Source organism: Theropithecus gelada, chromosome 1 (assembly GCF_003255815.1).
Source record: "Theropithecus gelada isolate Dixy chromosome 1, Tgel_1.0, whole genome shotgun sequence".
NCBI lineage: Eukaryota > Metazoa > Chordata > Mammalia > Primates > Cercopithecidae > Theropithecus > Theropithecus gelada.
Window position 1 is genome coordinate 27,826,484 of NC_037668.1, and position 16,523 is coordinate 27,843,006.

A 16,523-nucleotide genomic window follows, 5' to 3' on the forward strand; every position below is an offset into this window, starting at 1 on the left:
TGGCCATTTTCACGATATTGATTCTTCCTATCCATGAGCATGGTATGTTCTTCCATTTGTTTGTGTCCTCTTTGATTTCACTGAGCAGTGATTTGTAGTTCTCCTTGAAGAGGTCCTTTACATCCCTTGTAAGTTGAATTCCTGGGTATTTGATTCTCTTTGAAGCAATTGTGAATGGAAGTTCATTCATGATTTGGCTCTCTGTTTGTCTGTTACTGGTGTATAAGAATGCTTGTGATTTTTGCACATTAATTTTGTATCCTGAGACTTTGCTGAAGTTGCTTATCAGCTTAAGGAGATTTTGGGCTGAGACAATGGGGTTTTCTAAGTATACAATCATGTCATCTGCAAACAGGGACAATTTGAATTCTTCTTTTCCTAACTGAATACCCTTGATTTCTTTCTCTTGCCTGATTGCCCTAGCCAGAACTTCCAACACTATGTTGAATAGGAGTGGTGAGAGAGGGCATCCCTGTCTTGTGCCAGTTTTCAAAGGGAATTTTTCCAGTTTTTGCCCATTCAGTATGATATTGGCTGTGGGTTTGTCATAAATAGCTCTTATTATTTTGAGATACCTTCCATCGATACCGAATTTATTGAGATTTTTTAGCATGCAGGGCTGTTGAATTTTGTCAAAGGCCTTTTCTGCATCTATTGAGATAATCATGTGGTTCTTGTCTTTGGTTCTGTTTATCTGCTGGATTACGTTTATTGATTTGCGAATGTTGAACCAGCCTTGCATCCCAGGGATGAAGCCCACTTGATCATGTTGGGTAAGATTTTTGATGTGCTGCTGGATTCGGTTTGCCAGTATTTTATTGAGGATTTTTGCATCGATGTTCATCAGGGATATTGGTCTAAAATTCTCTTTTTTTGTTGTGTCTCTGTCAGGCTTTAGTATCAGGATGATGTTGGCCTCGTAAAATGAGTTAGGGAGAATTCCCTCTTTTTCTATTGATTAGAATAGTTTCAGAAGGAATGGTACCACCTCCTCCTTGTACCTCTGGTAGAATTTGGCTGTGAATCCATCTGGTCCTGGACTTTTTTTGGTTGGTAGGCTATTAATTATTGCCTCAATTTCAGAGCCTGCTATTGGTCTATTCAGGGATTCAGCTTCTTCCTGGTTTAGTCTTGGGAGAGTGTAAGTGTCCAGGAAATTATCCATTTCTTCTAGGTTTTCTAGTTTATTTGCGTAGAGGTGTTTATAGTATTCTCTGATGGTAGTTTGTATTTCTGTGGGGTCGGTGGTGATATCCCCTTTATCATTTTTTATTGCATCTATTTGATTCTTCTCTCTTTTCTTCTTTATTAGTCTTACTAGTGGTCTATCAATTTTGTTGATCGTTTCAAAAAACCAGCTCTTGGCTTCATTGATTTTTTGGAGGGTTTTTTGTGTCTGTATCTCCTTCAGTTCTGCTCTGATCTTAGTTATTTCTTGCCTTCTGCTAGCTTTGGAATGTGTTTGCTCTTGCTTCTCTACTTCTTTTAATTGTGATGTTAGGGTGTCAATTTTAGATCTTTCTTGCTTTCTCTTGTGGGCATTTAGTGCTATAAATTTCCCTCTACACACTGCTTTAAATGTATCCCAGAGATTCTGGTATGTTATATCTTTGTTCTCATTGGTTTCAAAGAACATCTTTATTTCTGCCTTCATTTCGTTATGTACCCAGTAGTCATTCAGGAGCAGGTTGTTCAGTTTCCATGTAGTTGAGCGGTTTTGATTGAGTTTCTTAGTCCTGAGTTCTAGTTTGATTGCACTGTGGTCTGAGAGACAGTTTGTTATAATTTCTGTTCTTGTACATTTGCTGAGGAGTGCTTTACTTCCAACTATGTGGTCAATTTTGGAATAAGTGCGATGTGGTGCTGAGAAGAATGTATATTCTGTTGATTTGGGGTGGAGAGTTCTGTAGATGTCTATTAGGTCCACTTGGTACAGAGTTGAGTTCAATTCCTGGATATCCTTGTTAACTTTCTGTCTCGTTGATCTAATGTTGACAGTGGGGCATTAAAGTCTCCCATTATTATTGTATGGAAGTCTAAGTCTCTTTGTAAGTCTCTAAGGACTTGCTTTATGAATCTGGGTGCTCCCGTATTGGGTGCGTATATATTTAGGATAGTTAGCTCTTCCTGATGAATCGATCCCTTTACCATTATGTAGTGGCCTTCTTTGTCTCTTTTGATCTTTGATTCTTTAAAGTCTGTTTTATCAGAGACTAGGATTGCAACCCCTGCTTTTTTTTTTTGTTTTCCATTTGCTTGGTAGATCTTCCTCCATCCCTTCATTTTGAGCCTATGTGTGTCTCTGCATGTGAGATGGGTCTCCTGAATACAGCAGACTGATGGGTCTTGACTCTTTATCCAATTTGCCAGTCTGTGTCTTTTAATTGGAGCATTTAGCCCATTTACATTTAAGGTTAATATTTTTGTGTGTGAACTTGATCCTGTCATTATGATATTAGCTGGTTATTTTGCTCACTAGTTGATGCAGTTTGTTCCTAGCATCGATGGACTTTACATTTTGACATGTTTTTGCGATGGCTGGTACCTGTTGTTCCTTTCCGTGTTTAGTGCTTCCTTCAGGATCTCTTGTAGGGCAGGCCTGGTGGTGACAAAATCTCTAAGCATTTGCTTCTCTGTAAAGGATTTTATTTCTCCTTCACTTATGAAACTTAGTTTGGCTGGATATGAAATTCTGGGTTGAAAATTCTTTTCTTTAAGAATGTTGAATATTGGCCCCCACTCTCTTCTGGCTTGGAGAGTTTCTGCCGAGAGATCTGCTGTTAGTCTGATGGGCTTCCCTTTGTGTGTAACCTGACCTTTCTCTCTGGCTGCCCTTAACATTTTTTCCTTCATTTTAACTTTGGTGAATCTGATAATTATGTGTATTAGAGTTGCTTTTCTCCAGGAGTATCTTTGTGGCATTCTCTGTATTTCCTGAATTTGGATGTTGACCTGCCTTACTAGATTGGAGAAGTTCTCCTGGATGATATCCTGTAGAGTGTTTTCCAACTTAGTTCCATTTTCCCCATCACTTTCAGGCACACCAATCAGACGTAGATTTGGTTTTTTCACATAATCCCATACTTCTTGGAGGCTTTGTTCATTTCTTTTTACTCTTTTTTTCTCCACACTTCTCTTCTTGCTTCATTTCATTCATTTGATCTTCAAACTCTGATACTCTTTCTTCCAGTTGATCGAGTCGGTTACTGAAGCTTGGGCATTTGTCACGTATTTCTCGTGTTATGGTTTTCATCTCTATCAGTTCTTTTAAGGTCTTCTCTGCATTGATTATTCTAGTTATCCATTCATCCATTCTTTTTTCAAGGTTTTTAGTTTCTTTGCGCTGGTTATGTAGTTCCCCCTTTAGCTCTGAGAAGTTGGATGGACTGAAGCCTTCTTCTTTCAACTCGTCAAAGTCATTCTCCGTCCAGCTTTGTTCCATTGCCGGCGATGAGCTGTGTTCCTTTGGAGGGGGAGATGCACTCTGATTTTTTGAATTTCCAGCTTTTCTGCACTGCTTTTTCCCCATCTTTGTGGTTTTATCTGCCTTTGGTCTTTGATGATGGTGACATACTGATGGGGTTTTGGTGTGGGTGTCCTTTCTGTTTGTTAGTTTTCCTTCTAACAGTCAGGACCCTCAGCTGTAGTCTGTTGGAGTTTGCTTGAGGTCCACTCCAGACCCTGTTTGCCTGGGTATCAGCAGCGGAGGCTGCAGAAGATAGAATATTTCTGAGCAGTGAGTGTTGCTGTCTGATTTTCACTCTGGAAGCTTCATCTCAGGGGTGTACCCCACCATGTGAGGTGTGAGGTGTTGGTCTGCACCTAGTGGGTGATGTCTCCCAGTTAGGCTACTCAGGGGTCAGGGACCCACTTGAGCAGGCGGTCTGTCCATTCTCAGATCTCAACCTCCATGCTGGGAGATCCACTGCTCTCTGCAAAGCTGTCAGACAGGGGCATTTACCTCTGCTGAGGTTTCTGCTGCTTTTTGATTAGCCATGCCCTGTCCCCAGAGGAGGAGTCTACAGAGGCAGGCAAGCCTCCTTGAGCTGTGGTGGGCTCCACCTAATTTGAGCTTCTTGGTGGCTTTGTTTACCCACTTATGCCTCAGCAATGGCGGGCGCCCCTCCCCCAGCCTCGCTGCTGCCTTGCAGTTAGATCTCAGACTCCTGTGCTAGCAATGAGGGAGGCTCTGTGGGCGTGGGACCCTCCGGGCCAGGTGTGGGATATAATCTCCTGGTGTGTCGTTTGCTAAGACCCTTGGTAAAGTGCAGTATTAGGGTGGGAGTTACCCGATTTTCCAGGTGTTGTGTATCTCAGTTTCCCTTGGCTAGGAAAAGGAATTCCTTTCCCCCTTGCACTTCCCAGGTGAGGCGATGCCTCGTCCTGCTTCAGCTCTCACTGGTCAGGCTGCACGAGCTGACCAGCACCAATTGTCCTGGCACTCCCCAGTGAGATGAACCTGGTACCTCAGTTGAAAATGCAGAAATCACCCGTCTTCTGTGTCACTCACGCTGGGAGCTGGAGGCTGCAGCTGTTCCTATTCGGCCATCTTGGGCACGCCCCCCATTTATTTTTATTTTTATTTTTTGAGATGGTGTCTTGCTCTGTCACCCAGGCTGGAGTGCAGTCAAGTGGAGGAGTTTTCTTCTTTGGTGTGCCTGTGGGACCAGAGTTCCTTTTCCTGTGTCTTTCAGATATATCCATTTATTTCAGCCTCTTTAATGTTTGTTCTTTTGTTAATCTGTTTGCTTGTTCCTTCGTTCATTCATTCATTCATTCAGTAAAAGCCAATATATTGTTTACTCTTTGCCCAGCACTATGCTACGTGCCCTGTCCCCAGACAGAGAGGTGATATCAGCATGGCCCTCAGCAGGCTCACAGCCTGGTTGGAGGGAGAAGGAAAGGGGGAAGTGAGTATGCACAGTGGTAAAGGCTGTAAACCTGGGAGGAATAGAGTGCCATGGAGACTGGAGGGAAGAGCTGCTTAGCTTCTGGGTTTTGATTTTCCCTTGATATATTTTTTTTTCTGTTCAAAAATAATTCTCAGTGTTTTTCTTACCTTTCCATCATTCAAATGGTTGATTAGCCCTCCTTTAATTTTGTGAAATAGTTTTTTCTTTTTTAATTTTGTGACATAGTTTTTTCTTCATTAGATACTGTGTATTCGTTTGTCTTTTATCTTATATTGTATATTTGTTATTGTTTATTGTGTTCTTGAAATACTTCACAGAGCTACTATTTGGCCTAATTTTCTGTCTGGAAATAGCTACTATTTTCTTCCATGAAGAATGGCTGACAGCATGTGGGAGTTCTGTCTGTATGCTAACGTTTGTTTGTTAGTCATATTTCTCTCTTTTTTGCCTCTAGTAGTTGTTTGGAGTTACTAATTTACCATTGTTATTAATGAATTCTTAAACATTTTTTGAAAATGTCACCTTTCTCCCTGCCAGGCTACATCAGTGAGTGGAGCACCAAAAACAGAACACCTTCAGTAACAGAAAACAATATTCCTCTGGCTCCACCCCAACCCACCATGATAGGGCTTTTATGCTGCATTCTCCTTGAAGCTTCTCCAAGATTTCTTGAGCATGCCTGGGAGGGACCTCACGGGTCCTCAAGGCCACAGTGCCCTGGACCATGACATGCCTAGGATTCCCTGTCCCCGGTGTGTGGTGATGCCTGTCCTGAGCACCCCTAGCCTCGGGGCCCATAAGTCTCAGGAAGTGCCTTGCCAAGGCCCTGGGGCCGAGTCTTTCTGAGGCTTGCCAGTGCTGAGCCACAGCACCTGACTGCGGTCATGCCACTCCCCTACTTTTAGAAACTGGCTTGCTGGGTGGGCCACACTGGAGATGCACTGGACCTTGCAGGTGGCAGCACTGTGTTGTGCCCCCTACTGAAGTGGTGAAACCTTAACTCACAGTGCAGGGCTAGACTCATGAGCCCTAGGTCATTGCTGTCTGCTGCTCTCTGTCCTGCTATTTGACCTGTTCCTAAGATGCAAACAAGAGTACATGGATGCTGGGCCAGGAGACAGTCTGAGTGACAGGCATTGTATTATGCTTAGAACCGACCTGCTCCCTGGCCTGAGCCCTGTCACTGGCTCAAGCTTGAGGACCCAGCTCTGTCCTCAAAACAGACTCTCTTCCAGCAGGCCCTTTAGTGTGTCATCCAGATGGTCTCCAGCAGAATGGCCACTTGGCTCCTCCACTCATGCCCAGGCAGGCCTGACACCTCGGGCAGATGCACCTTAGGCTCAAGCCAGGACTGTTGTGATAATTGTAAACTTCTATAATCTTTCAGATTTAAAGATTATAAATCTTTCAGAACATTTAGAAAACAGAGGAAAGGAACAGTGATAACCCATGATCTTACCATGCTTCTCTTGTTAGCATTTTGGAGAATTTCCATCAGACCTTTCTCATGCACATATCCTTCATATCATTATAACTCACTGTTCTCTGGCCATGCCGTGATCTGTCTGTTCAGCTTCCGTGTGTGTTCACTGTTTGTGGGATGGCAAGTGGAGACCATGTAGAGCTCCTCATGTGCACTTTTATTTCCTGCTCCAAATGCAAGCTGCTTCCTTGTCCTCCTCCCCCATCTCCTCCCTGTCATCAGTCTTCTGAGTCCATTGACGTTGGTTTGCATTCATTTGCTTTCTCAGGCTGCTTTCTCATTGGTTGCTCTACCCTGAGCCACTTGTGCCCTATTGCTACTCTTACCTCTGCCGGGGGCCTCCTCTCGCTGGTGTGTGCTAGGCCCAGTAGCCATAAGAAAAACCCTCCTTCACACAAAGATGTCACGAAAGGAAGGAATCTAGGCTGGGACTGGAGGTTGTATTAATATCCATGCCCATGTAACTCTGCCCTGGCCAAAGCAGTGCTACTGTTGTGGGGATATTAATGACACCTTTGAAAGTGGTTTTATCAGTGCCTAGACAATCATTGGACCATTACCTTCTAGAGTGGGCTTCACATCTTATAGTTGGACTCTTGGTGACTTGCATTTTTGTTTCAGCTTTGCCTCTGAGTCCTGCTGTGTACTTTAGGCAAGTCGCCGAACCCCTATGCTTTGGTTTATTCATCTGCCAAATAGGTTCATTTGTCCTGTCAACATCACACACATATTTGTAGCTAGCATGACAAACCTGCTGTAATCCTGGTGGTACCATAAAATGTAAAAGAAAATAATTATATTTGAAAAGAGAAGTTTAAACCTTGTGATAAGAATGTTATAAGAACACTGACTGTGGAACCAGGCAGCCTGGGTTCAATTCTTGGCATGGCTGTTACTGACTGTGTGACCTTGGTCAACTTTCTTAACTTGTCCGTGCTTTGGTTTCTTCTATCCCATTTATAAGACAGCGTAGCAGTACTTATAAGTTTGTGGTTTTGGTGGGATAAGATGAGTTAACACATATAGCAAATTTAAAGGTGGGCTCAGCACATTTGCAAGTATTGTTATTGTGGGTGCTGTTATCGTTTATAGAGGATCCATCATCTTTTCCTGCTGTGAAGGGAAGGAGCTTTATATGTCTGACTTGGAGAGGAGCAAGGGCGTTCATATATATTTGGTGCCAGTTGTATGATGCATACAGCTAGGTATTTCTATGTTTCTACTCTTTTACATGGGGGAAGCTTAGGCTCAGGGAAACAAGCCTACAAGACTCAAAGTCTTTTGTCTGGCTCCAAATTGGTACTCTTTTCACTACACCATACCACTTTCCATTTGGGTCCTGAAACATCTGTTGTTAGTTGTTGTTTTTTTTTTTTTTTTGAGATGAAGTCTCGCTCTGTTGCCCAGGCTGGAGTGCAATGGCACGATCTCGGCTCACTGCCGCCTCTGCCTCCTGGGTTCAAGCGAATCTCCTGTCTTTCAGCCTCCTGAGTAGCTGGGATTACAGGCATGCACCACCATGCCCAGCTGATTTTTTTGTACTTTTGTAGAGACAGGGTTTCACCATGTTGGCCAGGCTGGTCTTGAACTCCTGACCTAAAGTGATCCACCCACCTCAGCCTCCCAAAGTGCTGGGATTACAGGCATGAGCCACCGTGCCCGGCCTTTTTGTTGGCTTCTTGTTCAAGCACTGGTGTGCTCTAATGAGTATAGTTGTCCCAATTATCATGGGTGCCAGCAAGACAGAGTGAGAATGTGGCTGACCCCCTGATGCCAGAGTGAAGGACACAACCTCCACTTCAACCTTGTGACTATAATTAAACACACATGTACACCTTTCTCTTTATCCTATCCTCTTTTCTGTGTATTTCTCAGCAACTTGGTCAGCGTGCCAGTTCCTGAAATTAACCTGCTGCCTGGTTTATGACCGAGACTGGAGATGGCCTCATGCTAATTGCTGGATGGTTTCAGCTTCCTTCCCACTCACAGATACAGTGGTAGGAATAATAATTATGTCTGCCATATACTGAGCATATGGGAACTTTACATCATCTAGTTTCCATCTCATAAACAATCAAGAGGTAGGCAGTGCTGTTCTTCTTGTTATAGATCAAGAAACTGAAACTTAGAGAGATTGACTAACCTCCTCAAAGTATCACTAGTAAGTGACTGAGTTAGGACTCAAACCTGGGGCCTTTCTCTTCCTGGAGGCACACCTCTGAGTCCATCAGAGAAGTTCTATTTTGGCGAGAAAATTCTATCTGAAGCGGTTCTGGGACTTAAAAATTTGAAAAACACTGCTCTAGGAGAAAGAATCCTTGGCTGGGAGCCTGATGACTTGAGACCTCGCTCTGGGTTTATGCAAAGTCACTTGTCCTTACTGAGCCTCAGTCTCTCCATATGTGAAATGGACCTATACTATCAGCCTCAAAAATGTCAGGCTAATAAATCACTGTCATAATGGCAGTGCATTGAACTCTCTTACCTATTTGAAACCAAGCCTCTTTGGTTATGCCTTGAGCAATCACAGTTAGGATTTTATAATAATGGTAATAGGCATGACTGCGATTCTACTGTTGCTCCCACTCCTGCCATTACCCTGCATAGGTCCTGCAGTTGTCATTTGTTGTGAGAATGTCTTCAGGGCTGATTAGAGGCTTCATGGTCTCTGAGGGAGATGATCACACATGTGGTTTGCTGGTCAGCCGTAGAACTATCCAAGACCAATTTCTTTTGCTAAGTGGCCCCCAGAGTCCAGGTTTCTGCTGTTGCTGGAATCCAGCCTATTAGAGTGGAGTAGGGTTTCAGGAGCATCCCGGGCACCTTGTCCCTTCTAGCCCCATCCAGTGCTTGCCTGGAGTTGCTTTCAGGCGCTCCTTTGCCAGAGGACAGATGCAGCTCTTGGTACTATGGCTTCCAACCTGCTTTTGAAAGTCACTTTCAAATTTCTCTTATCTGTGCCACCAGGTTTGATATCACCAGAACATTTGTTGATAGCTTGGCCTAAAACAGTTTTTCACATGTAGTTTTTGAACCATCTTAGGACATTCACCACTGAGCCTAGGTAGAGGCCTCAGGTGCAGCAGCAGCAGAATGTGCAAGTGAGGTATTATCTCCTAGTGGTTAACAGCTTCGGCATGACATTCCATCTGGGTTAGAATCTTCACTCTTTTATTTACCAGCTCTCTTGCTGAGCAAGCTCTTAACCTTTCCAGCCCTACCTCTTTGCTTATAAAATGGGAATGAGTACACCCACTTCATTGGGTCATTGTGATCGATGACAAAATATGTCAAGAGCTTTGAATAGTGACTGGCTCATGGCAAGTGCTTAGCAATAGTAGCTATTAGTAGCAGTCGTCTCTAAGGACAGGGGAAGCTAGACTTAAACCCCAGAATATGTTTTTAGGTCTCAGGTAGGCTCCTGTTTCCATCTTCCTTTCATCTCCAAGCCCCACGAATCTGGTCCTTCTGCCTCTTTCTTTTTTAAACAGCTATCATGTATTACATGTTCCTCTACTGAGCTGGGGCCCTGGCTTTTTGTTTATCTTTTCATCTCTGTCTCCCCTTGCCTTCCCTGACCCTCTGCCCCACAAAAAGTCTCTTTTCTTTTTAGAGGGTTACTGTTGCTGGCATCATCAGGGAAACAGATGGGGCACAATAATTATTCTTTCACAATAACTGCTGGAGACAATGTTAATCTTTGTGTTGCCCCTGGTGGGATGGACTGAGTTCTAGGGAGAACAACCCTGAAAACCTTCATCCTTCTAGGAAATGTCCTCTTTTAGGATTAATTATGCTTTAGGTTTTAGGCTTTATTCTGCAATTCTCTTGACTTAGTCTGGCAGCACCGCTCTTTGAGAGATTGATGGCTTGGAAAAATGTTGCCTGTAAGTTTACCTTTCCGGAAGCAGCTTTTATCTACTTGTATCCCCTGGGAGAGAGTAAACATTGACATATTAAATGCAATAATTTCTTTTTTTTATGTTGTCTGTGTGGTTTTTATTTTTGAGACAGGGTCTCACTCTGTCACTCAGGCTGGAGTGCAGTGGCATGATCATAGCTCAGTGCAACCTCAAACTCTAGGGTTCAAGGGATCCCCCTGACCTCAGCCTCCTGGGTAGCTAGTACTATAGATGAACACCATCATACCCGACTAATTTTAAAAGTTTTAGTAGAGGTAGAGTCCCACTATGTTACCCAGGCTGGCCTCGAGCTCCTGGCCTCATGCAATCCTCTCCAGTAGTTGGGCTTATAGGTGTGAGCCCCCATGCTCAGCCTAACTTCTTCCCGCGTGAATGGGAGTGAGAAATGCTGCAGGAACTGGAAAGCTTCTTCCTTCTGTGTAACTACCTCTCTCATTTTGGTTCGGCTAGAATCTGGGTGTCTGCTGTGTGCTATGCATGGGTCTCAGTTTCTGCCACAGAGAGTAAACATTTCAGTGGGAGAGGGAGGCGGATGAACAGTGTCCGGGGAGCACAAGTGTCCAGAGTGCATGTTGGACCCATGCCTCCACATGGCCCAGCCAGACTCATGAAAGTGCTGCTGCTAAAAATGAATTTTCTCATTTATAAATTTTCTCCTTTATAAAATGCCCAAATTGCATCTAGACTTGGAGTCTCCCATGTGGGATCTGCAGCATTTCTAGGCCTGCTATTTGTTTGATCCCTGGGTTTTGTCAGATGGATGCTTTACCAGGTCTCCTGTGTTGCTGTGGCTGTTGCTTTCCACTCTGGCTTTAAATTCTCATACTTTGCTACCCTCATCAAGCAAACCTATGCTGTCTCCATAGCCTCATCCCAAGGGCTCCCTGACATTTCACACATGAGCTTTTGTTTTTGTTTTTGCATATGCTCTTGGAATCTTTGGGCCAAATGGGAAAAAGAAGTTGATATGATCCACCGTATAAATATGTTCGTTAGATGACGAGTTTTACTATCCAGGATTTGTTGACTAATGATTGGAGCTGTATTCTGAAAAAAAAATTTAAAAATCCTTTACACATTATTTTTATTTTTATTTTTTTAGAGACAGAGTCTCACTCTGTCGCCATCCTGGAGTGCAGTGGCGTGATCTTGGCTCACTGCAACCTCCACCTCCTGGGTTCAAGTGATTCTCCTGCCTCAGCCTCTTGTGTAGCTGGGACTACAGGCATGCACCACCAAGCCTACTAATTTTTATATTTTTAGTAGAGACGGGGGTTTCACTATATTGGCCAGGATGGCCTTGATCTCTTGACCTCCTAATCCACCCGCCTCAGCCTCCCAAAGTGCTGGAATTACAGGTGTGAGCCACCGCGCCTGGCCCACACACTATTTTTAAACACATTTTTGAGGTGCTGGTTAAGCTGACCGCATGGTGTTAACCTACTCAGGAATTCGCATTGAAGACTTGCTGATTTTCTTTCTACCTTTCTGCCTATCTTACTGTCTTTCTCCTTTTTAAATTACAACTAGAATCTTTTGCTAGAATAGAAAAATCCAAATTGTTTAGAAGCAGTTACAGTCATTCTCCCTTTCTACAGAGTTTTTCACCATTAGCACTTTGGGTAATCTCTCATTTCTTTTTTTAATGTGTCACACACACACACACACACACACACACACATGGGTTCTCTCAGTTTCTTTTTTAATGCAACACACACACACACACACACACACACACACACACACACACACAAGGGTTAAGACCATGATGTCTGGGTTCAAAGCCTGGCTCTCTAACTCACTAGCTTTTTGACTAAGGCAAATTACTAAACTTCTCTAAGCTTCACTTTCCCTAATTTTCAAATGGAGGATATTAAATAACTCATAGGACTGTTAGTAAATACTAAACGTAAAAACCTTTCTCAACATTTAACATAGTATTTGGAATGTAAGCATTCAGTAAATGTCAGCTACTTTTTAAAACAAAAAATAGGGATCATACTATATACATTTCTATGGCTTGCTTGCTTTTTACTCAATGATAAATCAAATATGTCCTTTCAGGTCAATATATGCAGACACCTGTACTCCATTTCTTTTTAATGGCCTCATAATGTTTTGTTATATAGATTTAAATTAATCATTCTCCCATTGAATATTATTATCCCATTATTTGCCATTATAAAAAAATGTTGAGGTGAATAAAAAGTGTTGCAATATTGCAATGAATTTCGCTTCTATTTCTCTCCTTCGTCTCTCTGGATTTTTACAGGTCTTATTCCTAGCTGTGGAATAGTGGAATTGGAGGTTGTGCCAATTTCGTTAGGTAATATCAAACTACTCTTCAAAAAGTTTCACCAAGCCTTACTTCCTGCAGCAATACGTGACAGCTTGAATGCACATGGTTAATGTTCAACTTAAGCCACGTTATTGAGCATGGCAGTATACAAGGAGCACAGCAGTGTTGTATACAATGCAGTATATAATATCTAATCATGGCTAGTATCATAAATTTCTTCCTTGAGCACAGGCAGATGTTTCAGAGAGCTTTCACTTGACTGATGTTAATTAAAGAGCTCATTATGGACTTGGGTGCCCCTGCATTGTCAGGATCCTTTGCAGTGTGAGGACTGTTAAGTGGTATTGACACCTCTGAGGTTATCTTCATTTGTGTACAGAAGATGCATAGTGGTGCATCTTTTATAAGCAGAGTTTTTTTGTTTGTTTGTTTTGCTTTTTTACTTTGATAATATTTAATGCAAATTATTTGATGCTAAATCTGCCTCAACTGGGATTACTACTCAGTTTAGTTCATAACCCATACAGGCACATGCCCACACACAGGCGGCCTGCTACATTTGCTTTTGTTGGTTGGTTATGAAGTTGTACTATGTTTTACCTTTCTGGGGACTTACGTTTTATATTGGCCATGATGAGAGCATTTTTTGCATGATTCTGAAAAGGCATGAAACTGCTGAAATGAAAATGAAAAGAGAAACATTACATCCACTTTTAAGCATGGATATTTGCGTTCCTTGGGGGGTGAGGTTAAGATCACGTGTGCTGATTAGGTCGAGAGAACGGAAGCAAATGGGTGTGACAGTTGTGAGTGTTTACATACAGATCACACTATTCTTTTACCATGTTGTCATTGGAGAGCCATGAATAAACCCACCTGTGGTCACTTTAGCTTATTTATTGGTCGTAATGCAGCCTTAGCTTTTTGTTCAAAGACTTTAACATTTTATTCAGGATGTTGAGTGCAAAGTATATGTAATCTTTAAGAAAATGTTTCCGAAATTATATCCAAGATAGTTGAGATTATTCTCATTACATGTAAGAGTCAAGTGAAAAAATACCTTCTTTAGAATGGAGAGAATCTAGTTACAGAATTTTCTCCTCTTAGAGGTACAGTTTATAGACCTCCCTCCCTCCCCAAGCTTTTGTGGGTTTGTTTTGTTTTGTTTTGTTTGTTTGTTTTTTGGTCTTGTGTTGAAAAAGCAGAGAAACTCAGTTGAGGACAAGAAAACAACTAAGAACATTCCTGAGATTATTTGAAAGCAGCTATAGAATAGATTGTATATTGCTAAAAATTGTGTAGGGGTGGAGTGGGGGAGCTCTGTGATAATTAAGGACAGGCTGGCAGAAAGGCTTCTGAGGTCAAGCTGAGCTTAATGCTTGGAGGAATGTCTGAAATTGGTTGGGGCTCCAAGGTCAAGATGTAGAAAAAGCTTTAAGAAATCTGAGGTTAAGATAGGGGGTTAACTATTTGTGAGAAAAAAGTTTAATTGGGCTTATCCTTGTTTACATAAAATATTTTCTCTCTGAATCATCTGCTGTTCAGTTCACCTGTTTTAACAGCTGTGGTTTTGTAGGTAGAGATTATAGGAAATTATTAAAAATTCAAAGTCTGTGCCTTGCAGTTCAGAATACCTGCTACCCATAATGGCAGTTTAGTCTATTTGAAGGAAAAAGCCAAAAGGAAGCCTAGGATGACAAAGTCAAGATAAGTATTTCAGTAGTATACATGATAATACATGTATGCATATGTGTGTGTGTGTGTGTGTGTGTATATATATATATATATATAAAATTTAGTTTTGAATCAAAATGGCACCTTTCACTTGTGCCTGGATACCGCGCGTGGATCGTGGATAACACATTTGCTGCCAGAGTCACTCTGCTAAGGGCACTCTCCAGTTCACTTTAGGAAGTTTAAATACTGATTTTAATTTGTACTGGGTGGCACTTTGCATTCACAGGTTTAAAGGCTGTAGAGTCATTAACTTGTAATTAACAAATTTTGCAGTCCTAACACTTTTCATTCCAGATCTCAGAGTGTTCTGGGGACAGAAAAAAAAAAAAAAAAAAACAAAAAAACAAAAAAAAAACACAGAACTTTTGTGAAGGTCAGGGATCCACTTAGGAAACAAGGAGAGAAATGAGTTTTTGAGACCATTCATTCATTCAGCACATTTATTGCCTGCTTCTTTATTCAAGGCACTTATTTTTTTCCAGGATTGAAATATATTCTGGCAGTTTCTCACTGCTTCTGATATTCATAATTCTCCATTTGGTAATGAACCTTCATTACTTCATTACCTTGGTTAGAACAATAAACTTTTTTGACAGAGGAAACCAAAAGTTGGCAATGGAAACAGGACATTATTTGATGTTCGAGGTGGTTAGGCTTTATAGGTGCAGAGGCTTAGAATTGGAACCCTGGGGGTCAGGAAAAAGGTCACATAGAAAGACAAGTGCCAGGTTGGATGCAGGTAGCTGTGGCACTGAGTAACATGTCTTCTGATGGAAAGCTTTACTTTAAAAAATTAAACATGAAATAAAAGTGAAAAATTGTACTGAACAAGAAGACAGAGGAAATGCTACAGACTCATCCCCTGAGCCTGATTTTATCCAGAGTAACTTAGGGCAGGAGAGGAGAGAAGTTAGAGAGGACATGTATTGCCCGTCTTTGTTCCCAGGAGAATTGACCAGCATCTTCCCCATTGATTTTGGCTAGCACTGATGTTGTTTCCAGGATGAGACCCCACGTCCTGAGGGTCGCTGCCTTATCAGAGATGGGCTGGGGGCTCGTGGATCAGTGAGCAACTCAGCCAGTAAAAGGAGGGCCCCTGGGAAGTCTTAAACAAGCAAAGAAGTGAGCATTCAAAAAGAAGCATCTCAGTAAAAATAAGGTTCTAATGAGCTTTCTTCTTGGCAACTATTCTCTTTCCAGTGACGTGTCTGAGTCTCAGAAGTCCTGAAGGTGATATTTGCCACTTTTCACCACCCCACATACTTCTCCTTGAAGTCAAACCATTTAATTTGGGGCCTATTGTGAGCCTGCAGTGATGTGTCAGCACAAACTTCCGTCATCTCTGAGCAGAGCCCTCCTAGGGTAGGGTTATGAGGTCACTCTCCTTATGACTTATTCATGAGTTTTGGGTAGCTCTCACCTTTCCTGAAGGCCTGGACTGTTGTCACCACACAAACCATGGCTAGTTGTGGGGCAGTGTGCCTTCTGTCTACACTGCCTCTTCCCACACTCCCTTCAATGCTCCTATTCCCTAGACCAGGACACCTTCCACCACAGAAGATTGCCCCAGCCCTGCTGTGTCTCTAAGAGCATCACTCACCTTCCTGAGCCTCAGTTTCCTGCCTGTAAGATGGGTACAGTAGTATCCACAGTGCACAGTGCCTCACTCTTCAGGTAGCTTGTGTAAAGGACGATAAAGTGAGTATTTGTGGGAGTGTTTTTTGAATGTTTATGAATCATGCTTTCCGTCTTCCAAAGAGGGTTAAAGTGCCTGCAGGGGCCTCATAAATAATCAATGTTGTCCCACGATCCATTTCCTTAAAGTTTCTCCCTGTCACAGATGCAGCTAATCCAGGTAAGGCTGTCAGTTTGCTAACCTCTGCTGTTGTGTTCACTTAAATGGGTGGGAAGTTTTGGGATCAAGTCTCCGAGAGGCTTGTGAAGTCCTCCCATGTTCTCTGCCTTCACCACTGGCACAATCCTTAGATTACTGATGGTGTCACTAGGATAGAATAGACCCTATAGTCACTTCTACTTTAGCTACAGAATACTAATAGCTCAAATTATTTTTCTTTTTTATTTATTTATTTATTTTTTTTATTATTATTATTATACTTTAAGTTCTAGGGTACATGTGCATAACGTGCAGGTTTGTTACATATGTATAC

At 42.3% G+C, this 16,523-nt stretch overlaps 1 protein-coding gene across 2 annotated transcripts in view; it reads left to right on the forward strand.

The window, feature by feature from the left end:
* The window catches only part of NOS1AP (nitric oxide synthase 1 adaptor protein), a 314,730-nt gene that overhangs the window by 146,889 nt on the left and 151,318 nt on the right, over window positions 1–16,523 (forward strand). The window lies entirely within an intron of this gene.